The sequence below is a fragment of the Somniosus microcephalus genome, chromosome 34, assembly GCF_052327205.1.
Source record: "Somniosus microcephalus isolate GS21.2 chromosome 34, FLI_Smic_1.0, whole genome shotgun sequence".
NCBI classification, from domain to species: Eukaryota; Metazoa; Chordata; class Chondrichthyes; order Squaliformes; family Somniosidae; genus Somniosus; species Somniosus microcephalus.
Genome location: NC_141020.1, coordinates 12234622 through 12262188, shown reverse-complemented (window position 1 = coordinate 12262188; position 27567 = coordinate 12234622). Strand labels below are relative to the sequence as shown.

At 50.4% G+C, this 27567-nt stretch overlaps 1 protein-coding gene across 3 annotated transcripts in view; it reads right to left on the bottom strand.

Annotated features, from left to right (window-relative positions):
• The window catches only part of LOC147096771 (guanine nucleotide-binding protein G(I)/G(S)/G(O) subunit gamma-8-like), a 79521-nt gene that overhangs the window by 32932 nt on the left and 19022 nt on the right, over positions 1-27567 (bottom strand). Inside the window, exon 1 of one of the 3 annotated variants that reach the window (XM_085973389.1) lies at positions 217-319. The exons of 1 other annotated variant lie outside the window; for it this stretch is intronic. The gene's annotated coding sequence lies outside the window, so the exon portion shown is untranslated. Of the gene's footprint in view, positions 1-60; positions 184-216; positions 320-27567 lie in introns of those variants that run through there. One more of the 3 variants, XM_085973391.1, reaches the window with a different exon arrangement.

Genomic DNA, 27567 nt, shown 5'->3' with positions numbered 1-27567 from the left:
CGTCCTACAATGACCAACGCATCCTCTCTCCCTCTCCTGCCCTGCGAGACAGTTAGCTACCTCCAAACACTGTCGAAAATGCCACGCTTCCCAGTGCTGTCGCTAACCCAGCGCACACGAAACAGGAGCCAGACCGGGTGCAGTCAGTTCCAGGTGAACTCCTCCGCTTTCGAGCAACAAAAAAAAAACGTCGGCTGCATAACGAGGTCCACTCACCTGCTCCGAGACAGTGACAACCCGGCGAAAGTGAGGAAGTGCAGGAGCAGGCAGTAAGTTAGTGACTGAGCTGGTCGGAAGGTCCACAGAGAATAAGACAATCCCCTCCCACTGCTCATTTCATCAACTCCCTCGCTGTGGGGCAGAGCTGTCACACAGCCTGACACACACACACTGCACTCGCTGTCTGAGGACTCTCCTCCTCACCTCAAACCAGCGCTGCTCATTTTATTTCATATCGAGGGACCGAGGTGAAGGGTCGGGGCCGGCGGAGCAGTACCTCACCGACCAGCAACAGAATAGATGAGGTGAATCAAGGAATTAGGGGCTCGGTGACACTAAGGTTGAGCTTTAAAAGCTTGTAGATCATAGGAAGGAGGAAGGCGAGGAGAACATAAGCAATAAGAGCAGGAGCAGGAGTCGGCCATTTGGCCCATCGAGTCTGCTCCGCCATTCAGTAAGATCATGACTGATCTTCGACCTCAATTCCACTTTCCCGCACTATCCCCATAACCCTTGATTGCCCTAGAGTCCAAAAATCTATCGATCTCAGCCCTGAATATACACAGCCTTCTGGGGTAGAGAATTCCAAAGATTCACCACCCTCTGAGTGAAGAAACTCCTCCTCATCTCAGTCCTAAATGGCCAACCCCTTATTCTGAGACTATGCCCCCTAGTTCTAGACTCTCCAGCCAAGGGAAACAACCTCTCAGCATCTACCCTGTCAATCCCCCCCTCAGAATCTTCTGTGTTTCAGTGAGATCACCTCTCATTCTTCTAAACTCCAGAGAGTATCGGCCCATTCTACACAATCTCTCCTCATAGGACAACGCAGGAACCAATCTACTCAATCTCTCCTCATAGGACAACCCAGGAACCAAGCTAGTGAAAATTTCTTGCACCGCCTCCAAGGCAAATGTTATGAATCTTATGATCCATGAAGAAAGACTCATGAAATAACACTGGACGGCCAGCTGGTGGCGCCGTCCAAGGAGTATAAATACTCGGGCGTGGGCCCAGCTTGCCCAGGACATTTTGTAAACAGGAGCTAGTGAAAGATAACTAGACCTCCATGTTTTGAAACAAGTTGATTAACGCCTTGCTTTATACTCGAACCAAGTGCGTAGTGAGTTTTATTACGTCAGCAAGTATATCCTTCCTTGGGTAAGGAGACCAAAACTCTACACAGTTTTTGAAGCCTTGGGAATGATTTGGAGGGGGAGATGGTGTGAAGAGTCTTAATTTCAACACAGTGAGGATGCGGGGATGAGGAAGAGCAGTCGGGTGGATATTTGGGGCTTGGTAGGAACAAAAGAGTAAATTTCACAAGATCAACGACCCTTGGTAAGATTGACTAACTAGAAAGAGAGAGTTGGATTGTGACTCTCATTTGTATCTACATATCTGCGTTCAACACTCTCCTGGCCAAGCCTTCAATCTCGCACCCTCCATTAACTTGATCTCATCCAAAACTCTGCTGCCCCGTGTCCTAACTCGTCCCGTTCAACCATCACCTCTCTGTGCTCGCCGACCTATATTGGTTCCCAGTCCGGCAACGTCTTGAGTTTAAAATTCTCATCCTTGTTTTAAATCCCTCCATGGCCCTCGCCCACTCCCGATCTCTGTAACCTCCTCCAGCCCTACAACCCTCTGAGATCTGTTGAGCATCCACAGATTTCCATCGCTCCACCATTGGTGGCCGTGCCTTCAGCGCCTGGGCCCTAAGCTCTGGAATTCCCTCCCTAAACATCTCCGCCTCTCCCCTCCTCCTTCACGATGTTCCTTAAAACCTAACTGTGCAATCAAGCACCTGTCCTAATATCTCCTTACGTGGCTCGGTGTCAAACTTTGTCGGATTACACTCCTGTGCAGCACCTTGCGATCTTTTACTGTTTTAAAGGCGCTATATAAATGCATCAAAGCTTTGACCACGCTCGATCAGCTCCGATGGACGGGTCACATTGTCCGCATGCCCGATACGAGACTCCCAAAACAAGCGCTCTACTCGGAGCTCCGACACGGCAAGAGAGCCCCAGGTGGGCAGAGGAAACGCTTCAAGGACACCCTCAAAGCCTCCTTGAAAAAGTGCAACATCCCCACCGACACCTGGGAATCCCTGGCCCAAGACCGCACAAAGTGGAGGAGAAGCATCCGGGAAGGCGCCGAACACCTCGAGTCTCTTCGCCGGGAGCAAGCGGGAAGCCAAGCGCAGGCAGTGCAAGGAGCGCACGTCAACCCAAGCACCCCACACCCACCCGCCCCTTCAACCACCGTCTGCCCCACCTGTGACAGAGACTGTAGGTCCCGCATTGGATTCATCAGTCACCTGAGAACTCATTTTTAGTGTGGAAGCAAATCATCCTCAGTTCCGAGGGACTGCCTAAGAAAGATAAATGCATGTTGTTGTTGTTGTGTCAGGACAACTCTTCGGAGATTCCAGGTGTGTTTTGTACCTGTTGCGCTCATGATGTGATATATTACTTTCCAGGAGAGGGTGCTGGTTTTACAAATGTGGATCATGAAGATAACAGTTATACTCAGATTTTCGCCCCTCAGTATCAACCTGCAACCGTTAGCTCAGGCTGTCAAATAGAGACCCGTGTAGTAATTCTGGGATCAGGTACAAAATCCAACTAGGTCCCCAGAGCGGCCTGCGGTGGGCAGAGGCCTGAGATACGCAGAGGTGGATGTGCTGAGTTAGCTCATGCCTGCTGTGGGCCCCAAAATCCTTGAGGGGGGGAAAAACGAGCCAAGAATATCCTGCTCCTGATCACTATTCCGAGGTCCACTTGCGGTAAAGTACCTGAGTGTCGGATGAGGAGAGGATCGGAGATGTGATTGGGTTCCCTTGTGCTGCCTTCGCAGTTGAATAGTCTGCCAACATTCAAGGCCCAAACTGAGAACTTGCATTACTGGAATGTTTTATCGAGTCAAAATGCATCTGAAGGGTGCTGATACTAACAGATCTCGGTGTGTTCTGGTTTAGGATTTATCCGTCAAGTGAGGTGGCAGGGCTCAGAACAGCCCTTTCCAAATATCTAGACCCAGAAAGCGGAAAAGCCAGCGAGCGGGAAATATAAAAGCAAATAGGACCAGGTTGCCTGGGCTTTGAGGGCTGTAGTGTCAGCCGTGGCTCAGAAGGCAGCACTCTCACCTCTAGAGTCAGGAGGTTGTGGGTGTAATGATCAGTAACATGTCATTCTAGAATGGTACACTAGGTGGAGCTGTCTGTTTAAGTAAGGGACTACCCACGATGCACTAGGCTACCCACAAGGCAGTAGTCAAGATGGATGCTGTACACTAGTCCACATGGCTGAATAAATGACTAGCTCTAAGCTAGCTGTTCATAATGAAAACGTCTAGTTATTTATGAACATAACAGTGGGTTCGAGTCCCACTCTAGAGACTTCAACATATAATCCAGGCTGACTCTCCCAGTGCAGTGCTGAGGGAGTGCCGCACTGTCGGAGATGCCGTCCTTCGGATGAGACATTAAACTGAGGCCCCGTCTGCTCTCTCGGGTGGATGTAAAAGATCCCGCAGCGCTATTTCGAAGAAGAGCAGGAGGAGTTCTCCCCGGTGTTCCTGGGGCCAATATTTATTCCTCAATCAACATCACTAAAACAGATTATCCGGTCATTATCACATTGCTGTTTGTGGGAGCTTGCTGTGCGCAAATTGACAGCTGCGTTTCCTACATTACGGCAGTGACTACACTTCAAAAAAAAGTACTTCATTGGCTGTAAAGTGCTTTGGGACATTGTGAAAGGCGCTATAGAAATGCAAGTCTTTCTGTTTTTTTTCAACATGGGTCACATCTCACCTGTAGGACCTTCCCACCAGTTTGGGGGGGGGCGGCAGAGGCGAGATTACAAAACACCTCCCCCGCCATCATCCCAAGTATGCAACATACGCAAAAGTCATGAGGCCGTAGGGCGGAGAGTTTCAGTAATTGTAAAAAAAAAAGAAAGAACTGTGCATTTATGTAGCACCTTTCACCACCTCAGGATGTTGCAAAGCGCTTTACAGCCAATGAAGTACTTTTGAAGTGCAGGGGGCGATCTTACCAGCCCTGGGGAGGCGGGTTTGGAGGCGGGATTGCCAGGAAAATGGCAGAATCTGGGGGCGGGTGCTCATCCCACCCCCAACCGCAATGGGTCTGCGGGGGTCGGAGGGGTGCAAAAGTGCGCTGTGGAGGTGAGTGATGGGTGCAAGTGTGGAGAGGTGAGTATCTGAGGTAAGTAGAAAGTGTTAGAAAAAGTTTACTTAACTTTGTTTCTTCCTGCAGGCTTCAGTCAGTGGGTATGCGGAGAGTCTCGCACCTCCGCGGTAGAGATGACAGATGGCCGCTGCATTCTCCAATGCAACATCCATCTCATTTCTGCTAAAGAAAGAGGTTTGATGAGGTCTTGAATTCAAGAACTCATCAAACTACAGAGAATGTCAGTGTTTGACAGCCTCACAGAGTGACAATTCATATGTCAAAACTCTGTAACCGGCTTCCCCTTAATTGGCCTGCTAGGCCCGCTGGGCGGGCTTAACAAGATCAATCAAGGGAAAATAGCGTGGATTGGCCGGAAGTCGATGGAGGCGGGACTAAAACCCGAGAAGTGGGAGTCCCACCTCCAAAAGCTCCCCATTGGCAAAATCCAGCCCTTAGTCACTGTCGTAATGTAGGAAATGCGGCAGCCAATTTGCGCACAGCAAGATCCCACAAACAGCAATGTGATAAATGACCAGATCATCTGTTTTTAGTGATATTGGCCAGGACACTGCTCTTCGTCAAAATAGCCCCACAGGATATTTTATGTCCACCTGAGAGAGCAGACGGGGCCTCGGTTTAAAGTCTCATCCGAAAGACGGCACCTCCGACAGTGCAGCACTCCCTCAGTACCGCACTGGGAGCGTCAGCCTAGATTTTTGTGCTCAAGTCTCTGGAGTGGGGACTTGAACCCACAACCTTCATGACTCAGAGGCGAGAGTGCTGCCCACTGAGCCACCGGCTGACACTATTGAGGAAACTGTGCAGGGCCCTTTTGCTTTTCCCAATTTTTGTCCCTTCCTCTCCTGACGGTGCGGACCCTCTCTGAGCTGAGATGTTCAGTTTACCCAAAAGGTCCCCCTCAGCCTGCACAGTGAGCGTCGGCGAGCTGTTCGATCATGGGGGAGCTTCGGAATAAGTCCGTGCACTCACCGTCCAGCAGGGGGTCACTGGAAAGCGGTCAGGAGTGGGAACCTTGGCCGGGATCCTCCTATTCTAGCCCAGGGGTGCTGTGGCCAATTGTAGTTGTAATGTATTATCTCATGGTTTGCCACATGATTTAGTCTGAGCATGCTCAGTTCGCTATGGCCTAGTAAAGCAAGCACATGGACTAGTAACTCATCGTGTCTCTGTCCTTCATTTGTTCTACCCACCTATATTACATTTTTGGCAACAAGAATGGTACCCCAAAGCCATTTTTAGGGATCATGGAAGGACACGGTGTTCAACCTTCGAATGGACAAATTTAAGGTACACAGGTAGCGTGCTGAGTCACTGTTCGACGGGATTCATCGGCAGCCTTGGCATGTGTGAGCTCGCTCGCAAACCATTCAGTTCTTACATTGGGCGGATGGAGATGTTTCTTAAGGCCAATAACTTTATTGAGACCAAAGGTGCAGATGAGAATTTTCAAGCTCAAAATAAAGTAATTCGTGAATGTAAAAAAACAATTTTTCTAACGGAGATCAGGCCAGAAAATCTTACTCACGCCAAGGAAAGCGAAGGGTGTGTCGTTTGAAGACATTGTCAATCATCTTCAGCTGCTTCATCAATGACCTTCCCTCCAACATAAGGTCAGAAATGGGGATGTTCGCTGACGACTGCACAGTGTTCAGTGCCATTCACAGTTCCTCAGGTAATGAAGCAGTCCATGCCCGCATGCAACAAGACCTGGACGACGTTCAGGCTTGGGCTGATAAGTGGCAGGTGACATTCGCGTTACACAAGTGACAGGCAATGACTATCTCCAACAAGCGAGAGTCTAACCACCGCCCTTTGACATTCAATGGCATTACCATCGTCGAATCCCCCACCATCGACATCCTGGGGGTCACCATTGACCAAAAACTTAACTGGACCAGCCACATAAATACTGTGGCAACAAGAGCAGGCCAGAGGCTGGGAATTCTGCGGCGAGTGTCTCACCTCCTGACTCCCCAAAGCCTTTCCACCATCTACAAGGCACAAGTAAGGAGTGTGCTGGAATACTCTCCACTTGCCCGGATGAGTGCAGCTCCAACAACACTCAAGAAGCTCGACACCATTCAGGACAAAGCAGCCCGCTTGATTGGCACCCCATCCACCACCTTAAACATTCACTCCCTCCACCACCGGCGCACCGTGGCTGCAGTGTGCACCATCTACAAGATGCCCTGCAGCAACTCGCCAAGGCTTCTTCAGCAGCACCTCCCAAACCCGCGACCTCTTCCACGTAGAAGGACAAGGGCAGCAGGCGCATGGGAACACCACCACCTCCAAGTTCCCCTCCAAGTCACACACCATCCTGACTTGGAAATATATCGGCCATTCCTTCATCATCGCTGGGTCAAAATCCTGGAACTCCCTCCCTAACAGCACTGTGGGAGCACCTTCACCACACGGACTGCAGCGGTTCAAGAAGGTGGCTCACCACCACCTTCTCAAGGGCAATTAGGGATGGGCAATAAACGCTGGCCTTGCCAGCGACGCCCACATCCCATGAACAAATTTTTTTAAAGGACCATTTTGACCCAAAACCATTAGAAATAGCAGAGAGCTATAAGTTTGGTACCTGTAGTGTATGTACCCGTCTACCTTTAAGAGAACTATTGTATGTAACCGTCCACCTTTAAGAGAACTACTTTAGGTGTTGCACTACTTTGTTGGCTTCTGTATACTGTAATACCGACGGTGACCACACCGGTATATAAGTGCTGTGTCAGGATTTATTGGGCAGATTCGCCCTGACCTTCGAATAGTAAAGTCCTGTTTTAAGTTACTCTTGGAGTCTGTGTATTAATTAACTAAACAACCCACAGACTTTACAGTGGCGGCGAGTCCGATCGTACCCTGCGGCAACAATACTTCCGAAGCAGTTAACGAGCGTCGAGAAGAGGCAACCGCCCTCGTCATTCTGCTGGGAGAAAACTCGAGTCTGCAGAGCTGGAAAGGAGGAAGAATTCAGAGACAAAGACTTCCATCAGCAACAGGCACTGACTGTCCCTTCTGCCACGGTGAGGAGTGAGCCGATCAGCACGAGAAGCAAGGCGGCCACGGTGACTGTGAGTAAGGGAAAGTAAAAAGAATAACCGGAGGATAAGGGCGGTGCACTCGACCACGGTCGAGGGGGAAAGGAGCCGGACAGAAGTCGGGTCCAGAGGCGCTGAGACTGGGGCAGCGTGGAGCAAGGAAGCCACGGTACAGACAGGCTGGGGACGCAACGGCGTCGTGAGACAGCTAGACCGCGACCGGCGAAAAAGGCCGGGCAGCGACCGAAGCCACGAAGCGCTGCGACCGGGAACGTAGGCGCGGGAAGAGATAAACTCAGCCGCAGCCGGGGAGGGAAGCACCGGACTGCGAGAGGGCTGGGAGGCGCGATTGGGAGCCGAGCGAGCGGGAGAGGCAGAGCCGACCAAGGGAGACTGAGCGAGAGCCAGTCCAGCGGCTGAAACTGTTCTCCGTCAACGGGGTGTACCCAGCGCCGGTAGAGCCGAGCGAGCGGGAGAGAGACAGAGCCCGAGCAAGGGAGACTGAGCGAGAGCCAGTCCAGCGGCTGAAACTGTTCTCCGTCAACGGGGTGTACCCAGCGCCGGTAGAGCCGAGCGAGCGGGAGAGAGACAGAGCCCGAGCAAGGGGAACTGAGCGAGAGCCAGCCCAGCGGCTGAAACTGTTCGCCGTCAACGGGGTGTACCCAGCACCGGTTGCCCTGCCGAGAAAAGGGAAAGCACTGAAGCCGACGCGCAGGCTGTGAACCTGAAAGCCAGCGGCCGTCGCCCGTGGGGAAAGTGTACCCCTCCCGCCAGGGGAAGAAACGCGGGAAGCCGCCATTAGGCGGAGAAGAAGACAGAAGCGGGGAACCGCCGTTGAAGTGGGCGGGGAGAGAAGATAAGCGCAGGAAACCGCCATTTTCGCGGGAACCGCCATCTTGGAAAAAAATAATAATAAAAGAAAATTTAAAGAAATAATTCATGGTGTTATCAGGAAGAGAGGAAGATGCCTAAGCGTGGTAACATCAACGATTTTAATTCCGAGGTAGAAGACTGGGCCACGTATGTGGAACGCATTGAGATCTATTGTGAGGCCAATAAAATAGAAGAAGATGACAAAGCTATAACCTTGCTAAACTCGATGGGCGCGAAGACATACGGGCTCTTGAAGCATCTACTAGCACCAGCTAAACCGGTGGATCAGACTTTCGATGATATTGTGACTGTTCTGAAGGATCACTTGAACCCCACACCGTTGATGTTGGCGGAACGATTCAAATTCTATGCGAGAACGCAACGGAAAGACGAAAGCAACGCAGAATACTTGGTCGAACTGCGTAGACTAGCGAAATACTGCCAGTTTGGAGGGAATCTGACAGAGGCATTGTGAGACAAGTTCGTGTGCGGATTGGCAAAGGAAGGAACACAAAAGCGACTACTCGAAGAGAACGACCTTACACTTGACAGGGCTGTCCTTATTGCAGCATCGCACGAAGCCGCAGCGAAGGGAACTGCGGAAATGCAGCTAAAGACAACGGCACTCAGTGTGGATCAAATTACCTCAACAACAACAAAATGCTATCGTTGTGGGAAGACAACACACGACCAGAACCAATGCTGGTTTAAGAACCAGGAATGTAGGAAATGTGGCAAGCTCGGTCACATAGCTAAGGTATGCCGGTCAGGAAAGAAGACCAACAATAATGAGTCACCACAAAAGAGGTACAGGAAGGTACATGAGGTGACTAGGAAGAGTCCAGATGAACAGAATTTGGACTCAGACTCCAACAGCAAGGCACTGGGTAGTCTGAGGAGTCATAATGTGAGTAAAGAAGCTGACCGACAAGCTATCTGGATCACACTACAGATTGCAAAAGTCCAAGTGAAAATGGAAGTGGACACCGGATCGGCGTTGACGGTCATGAATAAGCATGATTATAAAAAGTTATTCAAGCATATTCCCCTACGGGATACGGAACTAGTATTGCAGACATACACGGGGCACAAAGTATACCCCATTGGAAAGATAGAAGTCAAGGTGAGATACAAGGACAAAGATCACCAAAGGATGGACCTGTATGTGTTGCCTGAGGGAGGTCCACCACTTCTGGGACGGGAGTGGATCAGGAAAATAAAGATAGACTGGCATTCACTAAACACCATGACGGTAGATTCCGGAAAGGAAGATGTCAAACCTGAACGGTTGTCCAGAATATTGGACGAAGCTAAAGAGGTATTCCAGCAAGGACTGGGAACACTGCGAGGAATTAAAGCAAAGGTTAAGATTGCAGAACATGCAAGCCCAAAATTTTTCAAAGCCAGATCGGTACCTTACGCGATACGACCTGCTGTGGAGGCAGAACTGGAAGAACTTGAACGATCAGGGGTACTGTCAAAAGTGGACTGGAGTGAGTGGGCCACGCCCATTGTTCCCGTCATGAAGTCTTCACCAAGTAACAAGCCAGGGGGACCGGGGAAGGTCCGCATCTGCGGAGACTTCAAGATCACAGTGAATCCGGTGCTTCACACGGTACAATACCCGCTTCCGCGAATTGAAGACATCTTTGCTTCGTTGGCTGGAGGGAAACACTTCACCAAGATAGACCTGGCACAGGCATACTTACAAATGGAAGTCGAGGAAGAGTCGCGTCAGTACCTCACCATCAACACACACAGAGGCTTGTATCGTTATAATAGACTGGTTTTTGGGGTAGCTTCGGCTCCAGCAATTTGGCAGAGGGCCATGGAGCAGGTATTACAAGGAATTCCAAGCACGCAGTGTTACTTAGACGATATCCTGATTACGGGACAAGACGAGGAAGAACACCTCACAAATTTGAAACTGGTGCTCACCAGGTTGAAGGAATATGGCCTTCGAGTTAATCGCAAGAAATGTGAGTTCTTCCAAAAACGGATCTCGTACTGCGGTCATGTCATTGACCGAGAGGGGCTGCACAAGTCACCTGACAAGATAGAAGCTGTCGTGAAGGCCCCCGCTCCGGAAAACATATCACAGTTAAGATCATTCTTGGGGTTGATTAATTATTATCACAAGTTTCTGCCGAATCTATCCACGGTGCTGCATCCGCTGAATGCTCTGTTGCGGAAAGAAGTACCATGGAAGTGGAGTGAGGAATGTAAAAAGGCCTTTCGCAGAAGCAAGGCGTTGATTACCTCTGAAGAAGTGTTGGCTCATTTCAACCCAACGTTACCTCTTCGTCTAGCTTGTGATGCTTCCCCCTATGGAATTGGAGCAGTACTTTCACACAAGTTACCAAATGGCTCGGAAAGGCCAGTGGCATTCGCGTCCCGATCATTGACCTCCGCGGAGCGAAATTATGCTCAAATAGATAGGGAGGCCCTCAGCCTTGTGTGGGGCGTAAAGAAATTCAATCATTACCTGCAGGGCAAGAAGTTCACATTACTGACAGACCACCAGCCGTTGGTGTCCATATTCAACCCTAACAAGGCCGTTTCCACCATGACAGCGCAAAGGTTACAGAGGTGGTCCGTGTTACTTGGGGCACACCAATATGACATCGAATACAAAAGGTCCAAACAGCATGGAAATGCTGATGGGTTATCGCGCTTGCCATTGCCGATAGTAGAAGAAGCGACTACAGTGGACCCGGTAGAGATGTTCCACTCATCCATTGTGGAATGTCTACCAGTAACAAATTCGATGATCAAAAACGAAACAAGAAATGACCCGACTCTCTCACGAGTCTATGATTTAACGGTGGAGGGATGGCCAGCACAGGGCGAACCAACGCTGCCAGCATTTTCGCAGAGAAAAGAACAGCTGTCAGTGTGTCGAGGAACCCTGATGTGTGGATCTAGAGTGGTGATTCCACCCAAACTTCAACAGAAGGTGTTAAAGGAGCTGCACGAGGGACATCTGGGTGGAGTGAAAATGAAGAACCTAGCAAGAGCGTTTGTGTGGTGGCCAGGCATTGATGGGGACATCGAAGAAATCACTAAGAGCTGTCTAGCATGCCAGAAGGTCCAAAATGCGCCACCACAGGCTCCTCTGCATCCATGGGAGTGGCCCTCATCTCCTTGGCAAAGGGTACACATCGACTTTGCTGGTCCATTTATGGACTCAATGTTTCTAATAGCGGTGGATGCACACTCCAAGTGGCCGGAGGTAATAAAGATGTCCACCACCACCACGGAAAAAACCATCACAGTGTTAAGGACCATGTTTGCTAGGAATGGGCTGCCGGAACAGATCTGTTCTGATAATGGACCGCAATTTGTGTCCGAAGAATTCAAGAAATTCTTAAAGAGCAATGGGGTTAAGCACTACACGTCAGCCCCATACCATCCCGCCTCCAATGGATTGGCTGAAAGGTTTGTCCAGACCTTCAAGAAGGCCATAAAGGCCATGGGTAATGAAGCCATTAACTTACAACATAAGGTGGATAGCTTCTTGTTGGCATACAGGAATGCAACACATGCGGTCACAAATCAAACTCCCGCCATGATGTTTTTTAATAGACGACTAAGATGCCGGCTGGATTTGCTTAAGCCAAACGTCAGAAGGGACGTAGAGAACCGGCAATTCCAGGGCACGAATGAAAGGCCAACTAGATCTTTTCAGATAGGTCAACAAGTTTTGGCCCGGGACTACCGTACCGAGAAATGGCAGCCTGGAACTATTGGAAAAAGGCTAGGGCCGTTGATGTATACGGTGGACATTGGGGACAGTATAATAAGGCGCCATGTTGACCAGATCATAGGGTCAGCCACAAATGGCCAACCTACTCCACCACCTTACACGGTTAATGTTGAGACAGAGATACCCAGAACACCTACATCCGATCTGGTAATACTGGAATCAGATGAACCTGACACTGTCCTTCAAGCCGAATCGACCTTGCCAGAAGCACCTACTACCCCGCCGGGAGTTACGACACCACCGAGGCGTTATCCGGACAGAGTCCGGAAACCTCCAGAGAGACTGAATCTGTGAACTGTCTTGCATAAAGTTGTATATATGTTATAATGTATGTTTAATGGGGAATCAGTATGTTGTAAGCTAAAAAGGGAGGATTGTAGTGTATGTACCCGTCTACCTTTAAGAGAACTATTGTATGTAACCGTCCACCTTTAAGAGAACTACTTTAGGTGTTGCACTACTTTGTTGGCTTCTGTATACTGTAATACCGACGGTGACCACACCGGTATATAAGTGCTGTGTCAGGATTTATTGGGCAGATTCGCCCTGACCTTCGAATAGTAAAGTCCTGTTTTAAGTTACTCTTGGAGTCTGTGTATTAATTAACTAAACAACCCACAGACTTTACAGTACCAGAAACCAAAAACAAAGTGAAACCATCAGTGAGTACATTGTAGCTCTTAAAACCTTTGCATTGTAACTTTGACACATTTTTGGATCGTGAGTTGCGAGATAAGTTTGTATGTGGACTGGTGGATGAGCGCACACAGTCCAAGTTACTGAACCTAATGTTTGACATAGCATGCAAGATTGCCCTATCTATGGAGAAGGCATCTAAGAATGCTGGGGAGCTCCGTCCAACTCAAGTGACTAGTGCAGCTGAGGTCGACAGTCACAGAGCCACCGCCAAACCCAAAGTTGTGAGACCGAGTCAAAAGCATGTCGGTGAGAGCAGTTCAGTGAATTTTATCGCTGCAATGGAAATCACTCACCACAGTCCGGCCAATACAGAAATGCAAAGTGTTTTCACTGCCAGAAACAAGGCCATATTTCAACAGCTAGCAGAGCTAGATCTAAAGTAGGAAGTAAGAACCATTCTAGTGGCAATGCAAAGCAGCGACAACAAAAGGCAGGAATTCCCAATATTGAAGTGAACACATCTGACATTGAAGAACTAGACACCTACAGTATCTATGCCACTAGCAGCAATGCTAGGAGTCGTGAGAAAGACTTCCGTAAAAAACTTTTGATCAACGAGCAATATATTGATATGTGTATCGACATGGCAGCGGACTGCTCTCTCATGAGTAAGAACACATATGAGAGTAACTTTAATTAAGTACCTCTTACAAAGAATACCGTAGAGTTAAAAACCTACTCCGGAGAAATCCTAGAGACATGTGGACAAATGGATTGTACAGTTCAACACAATGGCCAGTCAGTAAAGCTGCCTATTATTGTAGCGAACTACAACAACAGACCAACCCTCATGGGCAAAGACTGGTTGAGAAAGTTAAAACTAGACTGGAAAAACATCTTCGGTGTAGAGGCTTCAAAGAAGCGACTCGACACAATGCTGAACAAGTGTGAAAGCATGTTCACAGACAGTTATGAGGGCATCACTGGGTATGACATGCATATCCGCATCAAGTCCAGCGCGTAGCCTGTCTATTGTACAGAAAACTTTGTTATATCCGGCACCGACGGGACCGAGCTGTTGCCGATCTATCAAAACTGCCGGACATACCAGCGTTAATGTTGAAGCATACGGAGGTTTTCATCTCCGTATCTGACAACAAACACTGTTGCTTGGCAACAGCTTGTAAACAGTCGGCCTGTACCTTGGAAGCGTCTCTGTAGCTTAGCAACAGCTTCAGAGAGACTTTCCAGAGCCTGACTGTTGAAAACAAAGTCACGAGAAGAAAAAAAACCTAACAAAACGGCTCCTGATTTCTGCCGGTAGATCGAGGTTTCCGGACATACAACCTCCGGATAAACCAAAGTTTCCTGTAATGCAAGGCCAGTCCCCTGTGCATTGAAAAGTCAGGTGGAGGACGAGCTAGAGAAACTGAGAGAGTGCTGGTAAAAACTGACAAAGTGAATGGACTACCCCAAAGGTGGTAGTGCCCGAAGCAGACAAAACTGTCCGCTTGTGCGGTGACTACAAAGTTAATATCAACCAAGCAGTTGACGATGAGCAGTACCCGCTACCTACATCACAAGGTTTGTATACAGCACTCTCGGGGTCAAAGGTTTTCTCCAAGCTTGACCTGTCGCATGCTTACGCTCAGCTGAATGTTGACAAAGAGAGTCAACAGTATCTCACCATCAACACACACAAGGGACTGGACTCAGACACCAAGCTACCATATGGTGTAAAGTCCTCCCCCAAAATCTTCCAGACTGCGATGGATAAGATTTTGCAAGGAATTCCAAATTGCTTATGCAATCAAGACGATGTGCTGATTGCAACAAGCAGCGAGGAAGAAAATCTAGAAGTGTTAGATATAGTGCTTCAAATGTTGAATGCCCACAATGTCAAATTGAAAAGGAGCAAATGTGCTTTTGTGCAGCCTGAGATTCTGAACCTTGGTCTGAAAGTTGATGCAAATGGCTTGCAACCAGTGAAGGAAAAGGTTGATGCTGTCATCAATGCTCCAAAGCCACAGAACGTGTCTGAGTTAAGATCTTTCCTTGGAATGGTCCAGTACTACGCACGTTTCTTACCCGAGTTAGCGACCATGTTAGCTCCATTGCACGAGCTCCTCAAGAAGGATGTCCAGTGGAAGTGGACAAAAGCACAACAGGAAGCTTACATCACTTGTAAGAGACGTCTCTCTAGCGATTCTACTTGTGCACTACGACACAGAGCGTGAGCTTAAGTTAGCGTGTGATGCTCCCAGCTACGGTGTGGGAGCTGTCATAAGCCACGTAATGGATGACGGCCAAGAGAAACAAATCGCGTTCACATCGCGAACCCTCACAAAGAGCGAAAGAAGCTACGCGCAAATTGAAGAGGAAGCACTCGCCATAGTGTTTGGAATCAAGAAATTCCAACAGTTCCTGATCGGCAGAAAGTTTAACCTGATAACCGATCACAAACCGCTCCTAGCAATATTGGGGCCCGAATCTGCCATCCCTGCAATGGCCGCATCGAGAATGCAACGTTGAGCAGTGTTGTTGTCACAATATGACTACACGATTGAATATCGCACTGCAAAGCAGAACGCAATCGCAGATGCCTTGTCCAGGTTGCCACATGAGGACTCATGTTGGGAAGTGAAGGTGAGATTTTTACGCTGGGTGCAGTTGACAAAGGCTTTCCCGTGAATGCAACTGGGATTGCAGATGAGACTCAAAAGGACTCAGTACTGAAAAGACTGTACGGAAACACCTTAAACGGATGGACTCTGGACACAGAGTTGAAACCATTCCATAACCGTCGTACTGAATTGTCTTGTGAGCAAGGTTGTATCAAGTGGGGAAACAGAGCGGTGGTACCTACTTCTTTGAGTTCGGAACCAGAACAAAACAGCCCGAAAATTGGTTCAACACCAAAACCTTCAGTAAGGAGATCGAGAAGGCTCCGCAAACCTGTTATTAAACTGAATTGGTAGTTCATTTAAATGAAAAAAAGCCGGGAGTTTGTGTTACATGGTGCATGTAATGCTGGGAATGGTGGGACCATAGTTTTGTTGTGTTTGAGAGGGAAATACATACATTTTTTTTAAAGGGGAAAGCAGTGTGATGTATTATCACAGGGTTTAGTATAAGCATGCTCAGTTCGCTCTGGCCTAGTAAACAAGCACCTTGACTCGCAGCTCATCATGTCTCTGTCATAGAGTCATAGAGTCATACAGCACATAAAGAGGCCCTTCGGCCCATCGTGTCCGCGCCAGCCATGAAGCCCTGTCTAATCTAATCCCATTTTCCAGCACTTGGTCCGTAGCCTTGTATGCTATGGCGTTTCAAATGCTCATCTAAATGCTTCTTGAATGTTGTGAGGGTTCCTGCCTCTACCACCCTTTCACGCAGTGAGTTCCAGATTCCAACCACCCTCTGGGTGAAAAAGTTTTTCCTCAAATCCCCATTAAACCTCCTGCCCCTTACCGTGAAACTATGCCCCCTGATTATTGACCCCTCTACTAAGGGGAAAAGTTCCTTTCTATCGACCCTATCTAGGCCCCTCATAATTGTGTACACCTCAATCAGGTCCCCCCTCAGCCTTCTCTGCTCTAAGGAAAACAACCCCAGCCTGTCCAGTCTCTCTTCATAGCTGAAGCGCTCCAGCCCAGGTAACATCCTGGTGAATCTCCTCTGCACCCTCTCCAATGCAATCACATCCTTCCTATAGTGTGGCGACCAGAACTGCACACAGTATTCCAGCTGTGGCCTAACTAGCGTTTTGTACAGCTCCATCATAACCTCCCTGCTCTTATATTCTATGCCTCGGCTAATGAAGGCAAGTATCCCATATGCCTTTTTAACCACCTTATCTACCTGTCCTGCTGCCTTCAGGGGTCTATGTACATGCACACCAAGGTCCCTCTGATCCTCTGTCCTTCCTAGGGTCCTACCATTCATTGTGTATTCCCTTGCCTTGTTAGTCCTCCCAAAATGCATCACCTCACACTTTTCAGGCTGAAGAAAGCCGTGAGCTGCTGGGAGAGGCCGCAGAACAGATAAACTCGCGGTGGGGCCAGTGAGTCCATCATTTGTTCTACCCAGTAGTGAGATCGGATAACTCAGCACAGAGCAGCGGTCGAACCTGGTGCTTTCCTGGTCTCAGTCCCGTGCCCAGTTGGTCACAATTGCCCGCTCGACCTCAGAGGAGCCCCCCGGAGAACACAGACCATGGAGTCGGCATTTACTCCTGGCGGGTTTCTGGCCTGCAGGGGGGGGTGGGGGGGGCAGTGGGGGGCGAGAGCGAGACGTGTTCGCTGGAGAAAATTTGAGACCTGGGCTATTTTAACACCCGAGCCTCATTAACATGCCATCTGGAGGCCCAAGCGACCCTCCTGGGCCTCACGCCTATCTCCATGGCAACCCAATTGTCCAGAGGTTGACAGTCTAATTCCTGTCCAGAGGTGGGGTGGGGGGGGGAGGGGGGGTGGTATCTAGAACTAGGGGGCATAGTTTCAGAATAAGGGGGCACCCATTTAAGGCGGAGATGAGGAGGAATTTCTTCTCTCAGAGGGTCGTGAATCTTTGGAATTCTCGACCCCAGAGAGCTGTGGAGGCGGAGTCATTGAATATATTCAAGGCGGAGGTAGACAGATTTTTGAAAAACAGGGGAGTCAAGGGTTATGGGGAGCGGGCAGGAAAGTGGAGTTGAGGCCAAGATTGGATCAGCCATGATCTTATTGAATGGCGGAGCAGGCTCGAGGGGCCGAATGACCTCCTCCTGCTCTTGTTTCTTATGTTCTTATGACAGAAAGTAGCCTTTGGACAATCGGGTTGCCATGGAGATAGGTGTGGGGCCCTGGAGGGTCCCGTGCAGGGGGGGAGGGGGGAAAGAGGGGGAATAAGCAAATCCTGGGCTTCCCCGGTGGAGCCCAGGGGGAGCGCTCTCGCACTCACTGGCCCCCAATGAGAGTTTATCTGTTCCGCGGCCTCCTCCTCGGCAGCTCACGGCTTTCTTCAGCCTGGCCCCTGCTCAGGCCCGAGTTAAAATCGCACTCGGGGGCCCGATGACGTCATCGGACCCTGATCTGCACATTTAAAGAGGAAACGTTGCCGGCTTTGGGCGGGAGGCTTCAGCCCCGCTCCCCCCCCCCCCCCCAACCCAGGAACCTGAGTAAAAATGGCAATCGGCAGGATCCGGACAGCTTTACAGCTGGCCAGTAACTCGGGGGACACGTTAACCGCTCGCCCGCCCGGTTTCTGCTTCGGGGGCGGGAGGGGGGGGCTCCGGTTAATCTCTTCCTCGATACTCTGTACCCAGCCAGGACTGCCGTGCACTTTGAAAAGCATTGGAAAGAAAGAACTTGCATTTCTATAGCGCCTCTCACAACCTCAGGACGTCCCAAAGTGCTTTACAGCCAATGAAGTACTTTTTGGAGTGTGGTCTCTGTTGTAATGTGAGAAACGCAGCAGCCAATTTATGCACAGCAAGCTCCCACAAACAGCAACGTGATAATGATCAGATCATCTGTTTTTAGTGATGTTGGTTTAGGGATTAATATTGGCCCCAGGACACCGGGGAGAACTCCCCTTGCTCTTCTTCAATTTACCCTCGGCAGAACAGTATGGAAGCTGATTGAGGATTTGTGTGTAATGAGGATGTATTGGAAATTGGTTTTGTCCATTTGAAAAATCAACGTTATTATTGTTTTCCGGTGGGAGCCTGTTCACTGTGAATTACAATCCCGTCTTCAGCAGGCCAGGAACAGCCCGCTCATCCCTGTGACAGTCACACCCTTGGCCAGCAGAGGACAGTGCTGCCCAGAGAATCTCTCAAAGAGCTCCCTGCACCAATAAACAGGAAACTGGGATCGCACTGGGAGTGGAGTCGTACAGAGACTGGGATTGTACAGGGATTGGGGTCGTACAGAGAGTGGGATTGTACAGGGAGTGGGGTCGTACAGGGATTGAGATTGTACAGGGATTGGGATTGTACTGAGACTGGGATTGTACAGGGATTGAGATTGTACAGGGATTGGGATTGTACAGAGAGTGGGATTGTACAGGGAGTGGGGTCGTACAGGGAGTAGGGTCGTACAGAGAGTGGGGTTGTACAGGTTGTACAGAGATTGGGGTCGTACAGGGATTGCCCTGGGAGTGGGGTTGTACAGGGACTGGGGTCGCACTCGTACAGCGATTGGGGTCCAGTTTGAGCCTCTGAACCCAGGGAGCTCCCAGAATCGTTCCGAGGGAGCAGACCAGAGGTCGCTAGACTTGGACTCAGTGTCCCAGAGCTCGGGAGGAGGGGGGAACCAGCGGAGACTCTCGCTCCTGGTCCCTGTGCTGTGACTGCTGGCCAAACCGTGCACGCGTGAGGGTGAGGACGCAGTGGTGGACTGACTGGGCTCCCGCCTGGCCACTGGAGTGGGGGGTGGGGGAACCAGAGGGTGAAGATGATCCACTTAAACGCACGCAGACGTGGGCAGTGCACCCTCCCCTCACCCCGGGCTACACCTTCAGTGAGGCACATGCCCTGCATTCTCCATCTTTAACTCACTCAGAAAGAAAGACTTCCATTTCTACAGCGCCTTTCACGACCACCGGATGTCCCAAAGCACTTTATAGCCAATGAAGTACTTTTTTGAAGTGTAGTGACTGTTGTAATGTAGGAAACGCAGCAGGCAATTTGCGCACAGCAAGCTCCCACAAACAGCAATGTGATAATGACCAGATCATCTGTTTTTAGTGATGTTGATTGAGGGATAAATATCGGCCAGAATACCGGGGAGAACTCCCCGCCCTTCTTCAAACTAGTGCCACGGGATCTTTTATGTCCACCTGAGAGGGCAGACGGGGCCTCAATTTAACGTCTCATCCGAAAGACGGCACCTCCGACTGTGCAGCACTCCCTCAGCACCGCACTGGGAGTGTCAGCCTAGATTTTTGTGCTCAATTCTCTGGAGTGGGACTTGAACCCACGTCCTTCTGACCCAGAGGCGAGGGTGCGGCCCACTGAGCCGCGGCCGATACTCAGCAGTTAATCTGTTACTGTGTGACACAGGGCCAGGAGGAGGGAGAGAAGAAACTGGTCAGTCCATCCCAAAAGGGGAAACGTTTCCAGGGCTGTGGGGAAAGAGCAGGGGAGAGTGGGGACCGATTGGAGAGGTCTGTTCAAAGAGCCAGCACAGGCCGGATGGGCCGAAGGGCCTCCTCCTGTGCTCGATCATTCTATGACAGCTTTAACGTTCTCCTCTCCTGGTGGGCTTGCGGTTCCTCCCGAGGCCGGCCCAGGTCTGTCACCATGACCAGGTGGCCGTTCTTCCTGCGTGACCTCGGGCAGGCTATTCGACATTGGGAGGGAGACCACAGCCAGGCCAGGTCAAGTCCCCAGCCGACAGATCGCGACGCTTTCCAGCAAGGAGCGGGGGTGGGATAGAGCGGGGGTTGGTGAGGCGGTCGTTGTATAGTGATCAAGAGCAGGCGGGAAACTTTGCTGATTCTTATTCGCCCTCCGGGAGGGTGGGGGGGGCAACGAGGCCAATTATACCACCTCTGCCCGGCTCTGGCTTAGCTCCAAACACCTGCTAACACGTTCGCGCAGAAGTGAAGGAGAAACGAGAAACATTCCCTGGATTGCATAGAATTTACAGCACCAAAACAGGCCATTCGGCCCAACTGGGCCAGGCTGAATGTTTGGGGGGTAATGATAGGTGCAGCCCACTCGCATGGCCTTCAGATGCGAGGCGGAGATTAATATTTCGGAGTTACGCTATCACAGTAATTAAACCTTGCACCAAATCTAATTACAGGCCTGAAAATGCTGCAAAAATCAATGCTCTCGAACTGGCAAAGTTCCGAATTTCAACTCAGTCAGGTCGCCAGGTTTCTGAACAAACATCTATTCTGCGGAGAATCTGAAGCAGTTTCCAGGTTTTTTTTTTCTGATTCAAAAAGGCGTTTAACGCTTTCCAGTGTTCGTCTGGGAGAAACAATCCCGGCTCCCGGCCTCCCCGTCAACAGCCACTTCCTGTCACGGGACGCGGGCAGCAGCTGTACAAGGGAGAGCTTAGCGCGGGCGCCATCTGTCCGCACGGAACCGGGCGCAACTCTCCCCGGGAATCTCTCGGGCAGTGTTACTGTGTCACTGAGTGCACAGGTTCCAAGTCCCGCTCCACAGACTTCAGCACTTAATCCAGGCCGACACTCCCAGTGCCAGTGCTGAGGGAGTGCTGCCCTATCGGAGGTGCCGCTTTTCGGATGAAATGTTAAACCGAGGCCCCGTCTGCTCTCAGGGCAAGTACAGCACGGGTTAGATACAGAGTAAAGCTCCCTCTACACTGTCCGATCAAACACTCCCAGGGCAGGTACAGCACGGGTTAGATACAGAGTAAAGCTCCCTCTACACTGTCCCATCAAACACTCCCAGGGCAGGTACAGCATGGGGTTAGATACAGAGTAAAGCTCCCTCTACACTGTCCCATCAAACACACCCAGGGCAGGTACAGCAAGGGTTAGATAAAGAGTAAAGCTCCCTTTACACTGTCCCATCAAACTCTCCCAGGGCAGGTACAGCACAGGTTAGATACAGAGTAAAGCTCCCTCTACACTGTCCCCATCAAACACTCCCAGGGCAGGTACAGCACGGGTTAGATACAGAGTAAAGCTCCCTCTACACTGTCCCATCAAACACTCCCAGGGCAGGTACAGCACGGGTTAGATACAGAGTAAAGCTCCCTCTACACTGTCCCATCAAACACTCCCAGGGCAGGTACAGCATGGGTTAGATACAGAGTAAAGCTCCCTCTACACTGTCCCATCAAACACTCCCAGGGCAGGTACAACACGGGTTAGATACAGAGTAAAGCTCCCTCTACACTGTCCCATCAAACACTCCCAGGGCAGGTACAACACGGGTTAGATACTGAGTAAAGCTACCTCTACACTGGCAGCAAAAATTAGCTGAAATCCCAATTGCCCTTGAGTGCCCTTGAATAGACCTCCTGTGGTCTGATTGAATAAGATGTTCGATTTGAGCTGATTATGGGGCCGTGTTGTGATGTGGGGCCGCGTCCGCTAGAAACTGGATTGAAATTGCCTCTTTTGGAGAAGAGTAGGAGAAAGTTCTCAAACTGCCGGTCTGTACTGGAGTCAAACCCAGGTCTCATCGTGGGCGTCCAGTGACTGACCCGCTGCACCTCCCAGTCCCGCAAACTCAGCAATCTTAAACAATGCTCCTTTGAAGTTTGGGTTGCCAACTCTTGGTGGATGTATTCCTGGAGGTGTCCTCCAGACCTCCCACATCCAACTGCCCCACCCAATCAATCAGCCTTTCCCCCACCCCCCCGTCTCCAATTATATATTACTAATAAAGGCACGTGTCCAAAAGAAATATAAAGAACACATCATTTTTTTTAACACCCCCTATGATTTTTCTCCCGGGTGTTGCTGGCCATGAGATTCATATTTAATTCCTGGAGACTCCAGGGCAATCCTGGAGGGGTTGGCAACTCTGTTCGAAATGGATTCCCCTCACTTCAGAGGGGAGGGAATGTCTTAGAAGCAGGACAACCTCTCGATGGGAATGTCACAGAGCGTCGTCCGATCGGGGCTCGATTTTACCTCGGGGAAGGCACGAAACTCCCCAGACAGAAGCTGTGGCCAAACCGGTTGGGGATTCAGGGGCTGCTTCAGAACCCAACCACCTCCCCCCCGCCCGCCCCCCCAGGAGCTTTGAGTTGTCACAAGTTGCCAAACCCCCCCCCCCCCCCCCCCCACAGGGATTAAAGATTAATCTCCAGGACACTGCCATGAGCAATACCCCGGGAGAGCAATCATTGGGGGGCAATTAGAAAATGTATTGTTTTAATCATTTTCTTTGAACACGTTAGTTTATTACTCGTAAAAATATTGGAGATGGGCGGGGGGGAGAAAGAAGGCTGTTCAACTGATAGTCAAGAGTCAGACACTGCCCCCGCCACACAGTACTGCCCCCCGATTATCAAAATCCATGACAAGGCCTTGGACAACGTGGACCACTTTCCATACCTCGGGAGCCTACTGACAACAAGGGCAGATGTCAATGTCGAAGTCCAACACCGCCTTCAGTGTGCCAGTGCAGCCTTCGGTCGCCTGAGGAAGAAAGTGTTTGAAGACCAGGACCTCAAACCCGGCACCAAGCTCATGGTCTACAGAGCAGCAGTGATTCCCGCCCTGCTGTATGCCTCAGAGACATGGACCATGTACAGCAGGCACCTCAAAGCACTGGAGAGGTACCACCAATGCTACCTCCGCAAGATCCTGCAAATCCATTGGCAGGATAGGCACACCAACGTCAGTGTTCTCGCTCAGGCCAACATCCCCAGCATCGAAGCTTTGACCACGCTCGATCAGCTCCGATGGACAGGCCACATTGTCCGCATGCCCAATACGAGACTCCCAAAACAAGCGCTCTACTCGGAGCTCCGACACGGCAAGAGAGCCCCAAGTGGGCAGAGGAAACGCTTCAAGGACACCCTCAAAGCCTCCTTGAAAAAGTGCAACATCCCCACCGACACCTGGGAATCCCTGGCCCAAGACCGCACAAAGTGGAGGAGAAGCATCCGGGAAGGTGCTGAACACCTCGAGTCTCTTCGCCGGGAACAAGCGGGAAGCCAAGCGCAAACAGCGGAAGGAGCGCACGTCAAACCCAAGCACCCCACCCACCCGCCCCCTTCAACCACCGTCTGCCCCACCTGTGACAGAGACTGTAGGTCCCACATTGGACTCATCAGTCACCTGAGAACTCATTCTTAATGTGGAAGCAAGTCATCCTCGGTTCCGAGGGACTGCCTAAGAAGGAAGGAGAAGAAGGAATCGGGTAACGAAGAGTCTTCGCTTTCCGATTGGTGAGGGAAGGTGGGATATCGCGAGGATTGACGTGTCGGGCGTCCAATGGCAGGAGTGCAGGGGCGGGACATCGCGAGGATTGACGTGTCGGGCATCCAATGGCAGGAGTGCAGGGGCGGGATATCGCGAGGATTGACGTGTCGGGCGTCCAATGGCAGGAGTGTAGGGGCGGGATGTTGCAAGGATTGACGTGTCAAGTGTCCAATAGCGGGAGGTCATGTGATGAACCCGTCCAACCAGAGTTGCCAGCCCTGTTGTTACAGACCCTCAATTTATTCTCTTTAATACAAAATATATCAGTAAATGGAGGAATGAAATGAGTATAAAGGACAGAGGGCTGGGGGTTTGTAACGAGGGAGAGGGGATTGAGCCAGAAACTCACTTTAATGTGGGAGTAGCATTTTGAAGAGGACCTTTTGCCTTCGAAGGGTTAAACGGGCCTCCTTATGTTTTCATTTTCCTCCTGAGCAGGCTGCAAGCAATAATGAGTGACAGTGAGGGTTTAATCTAATCTGCTCTGCCCTGCTTTCATTCTCTGGCTCTCAAGCGTATCATCCTGCCGTCACGGCAGCTGTGACGGTGGAGTCAAGTGCTGGTCATTAACCCTCTCGGTGCTGCATTCCCGCGGGGATTTTACCCTGTTTCCTTTACCCCTCCCACTACGACACCCCCACCCCACCCCCCCGCCACACCACCACACCCCCGCCTCACCCCCACAGCCTTCTCCCCTCCTCTTCTACACAAGCACAAGAATTAGGAGCAGGAGTTGGCCATTCGGCCCCTCGAGCCTGCTCCGCCATTCAATAAGATCATGGTTGATCTTCAAACTCAACTCCACTTTCCCGCCTGATCTCCATATCCCTTGATTCCCCTAGAGTCCAAAACTCTATCGATCTCTGTCTTGAATATACTCAACGACTGAGCCTCCACAGCCCTCTGGGGAGAGAATTCCAAAGATTCACCACCCTCAGTGAAGAAATTCCTCCTCATCTCAGTCCGAAAATGGCCGACCCCTTATCCTGAGACTGTGACCCCTGGTTCTAGACACTCCAGCCAGGGGGAAACATCCTCTCAGCATCTACCCTGTCAATCCCCCTCAGAATCTTATATGTTTCAATGAGGCCACCTCTCATTCTTCTAAACTCCTGAGAGTATAGGCCCAATCTACCCAATCTTCTGAAGGCAATGGCCCATCCGATGAACATTGGCAGCTTGCCAGCCCAGGAGGCCATCCCATATCTGTTGAGCTTAGGCCGTGGTTGCGGCCAGCCTCCTCGACAATGGCCCAGGACGGCCAATTCTCATCCTGTCCGCGCGCACTCGCTTTTTCCAGAGTTCGGGAGCCCTGGCTGATTTTTCCCTTCGCTTAGTCCAAGGGTGCCGAGGCCCATTACTGTCTCGGGTGAGATCGGGTTCACTCGGCACAGACCGGGGTAACCCCCCCATCCGATAAAATGAGAAAAATAGACAAAAATAGCCAGTGACTAATTGAAGAAAAGGATCCCAATGGACCAAACCCCTTCCCATTCAATCCATTGTATAGAATCCCAATGGACCAAACCCCTTCCCATTCACTCCCATTGTATAGAATCCCAATTGAACAAACCCCTTCCCATTCAATCCATTGTATAGAATCCCAATTGAACAAACCCCTTCCCATTCAATCCATTGTATAGAATCCCAATGGACCAAACCCCTTCCCATTCAATCCATTGTATAGAATCCCAATGGACCAAACCCCTTCCCATTCAATCCATTGTATAGAATCCCAATGGACCAAACCCCTTCCCATTCACTCCCATTGTATAGAATCCCAATGGACCAAACCCCTTCCCATTCACTCCATTGTATAGAATCCCAATGGACCAAACCCCTTCCCATTCAATCCATTGTATAGAATCCCAATGGACCAAACCCCTTCCCATTCACTCCCATTGTATAGAATCCCAATGGACCAAACCCCTTCCCATTCACTACTTGTATAGCATTTCAATGGACCAAACCCATTCCTATGCATTCCCATTTATTCAATCCCTGTTCCGAAGATAGAGGAATGGTCCCTTGACCACATTCCCCTCTTTATCCATGTTTTTCTGTTCCATACCCATCCTGTGGTGTGTTGCGATCTAGTCCATTGGAGTCCTGATCCAGCTCCCCGATGTACTATGGAGGACGGCAGTCAGCCATATAGACCCAGAAGACTCCAGATTCGATGTGTTGAATTGACTGATCCGAGGTTGGGCTGCAGCAGGAGCACTGAAACTGTCCTCAGTGCCCCTTGGCTAGGCGTGGAGTGAGGTGGGGGGGGGTGGGGGGGAGGTGCAGGGGAGGAACAGAAGAACAGCCAGGATTCCAGCTCCTGATCGCCATCCGGCAGCTCTGACTGGGAGGTGGAGGTGTGAGGAACTCTGGTGAGGATGGGATCAGACTCGGCCGTGATGCCTCCTACAGTTCAATAGTCTGCTGACACGATTCAGACTCAACGATGTGGAGCGATGCACTGGAGGGGGCCTGCGGAGCCTCACCCCAGCAAGAGTCAGCGCCTTCACGGGAGTAAGGGGGAAAATTGAAGGTGGGTGGGACAAAAAATAATTTAAAGAAAGCAAATTGCAATCCCGTCAGCTCCAGGAATGATACGACCGTCAGTACAGTGTATATTTCAGCCTCCAAACAGTTAACATTTAAAGGTTCTTTCTATAAAGTAACGTGCGGCCTAGTTATGGATTGGGGGGCCTGCAGTCACTGCGGGCCTGTAAAATCCAGTTACCATGACAACAGGAAGAATGGTGCTCATTCACCGTGATTGCCCGAGCAGTGAGAAGTGCTGGGGACTTCTGGCAAGATGCTGATTAATAAGGAATTTTCAACCCCACATCTTAATGTTTTGGGAAATGGCGGAGAGGGTAGTAAATCTATGGAATTTGCTACCTCAGAGAGCTGTGGAAGCTGCGACATTAAATAAATTTAAAATGGAGATAGACAGTTTCCTAGCAGATAAGGGAATTAGGGGTTACGGGGAGCGGGCAGGGAAGTGGACGTGAGTCTAGGTTCGGATCAGCCATGATCCTATTGAATGGCGGAGCAGGCCCGAGGGGCCGCATGGCCTACTCCTGCTCCTACTTCTTATGTTCTTATGTTCTTATGAGGTAATGGCACAAACCGGCATCTTGGGGTTGACTTTGACGGTGTCAGTGTGAGGAAACAGCATACTGGATAACAAGATCGAGTAACACAGTGAGGCACTGCAATACCATGTGGTAAACCCACTCATAGCCATGTCACAAAGCATCACACGCAAAATAAAAATTAAGAACTTACATCTGTACAGCGACCTCAGGACGCCCCAAAGCCCTTTACAGCCAAATAAGTCCTTTTTTGTTTAAAGTATAGTCACTGTTCTAATGTAGGACACGTGGCAGCCACATTGTGCACAGCAAGATCCCACAAACAACAGTGATAATGACCAGATCATCTGTTTTGGCGATGTTTGTTGAGGGATAAGTATTGGGCCGGCATCTTCGCCCTACCACTGGCGCCCGTACCTCTGGGCCTTTAGGCCCCATGCTCTGGAATTCCCTCCCTAAACCTCTCCGCCTCTCTACCTCGCTCTCTTCCTTTAGTGTCGGCCGTGGCTCAGTGGGCAGCACAACTCGCCTCTGAGTCAGAAGGTTGTGGGTTCAAAGTCCTCACGCCACATAAAGCTAAGCTGATGCTCCCAGTGCCAGTGCTGAGGGAGTGCTGCACTGTCGGAGGTGCCGTCTTTCGGATGAGATGTCAAACCGAGGCCGCGTCTGCCCTCTCAGGTGGACGTAAAAGATCCCGTAGCACTATTTCGAAGAAGAGCAGGGGGGCTTATCCCCAGTGTCCTGGCCAATATTTATCCCTCAACCAACATAACAAAAAACAAACAGATGATCTGGTCATTATCACATTGC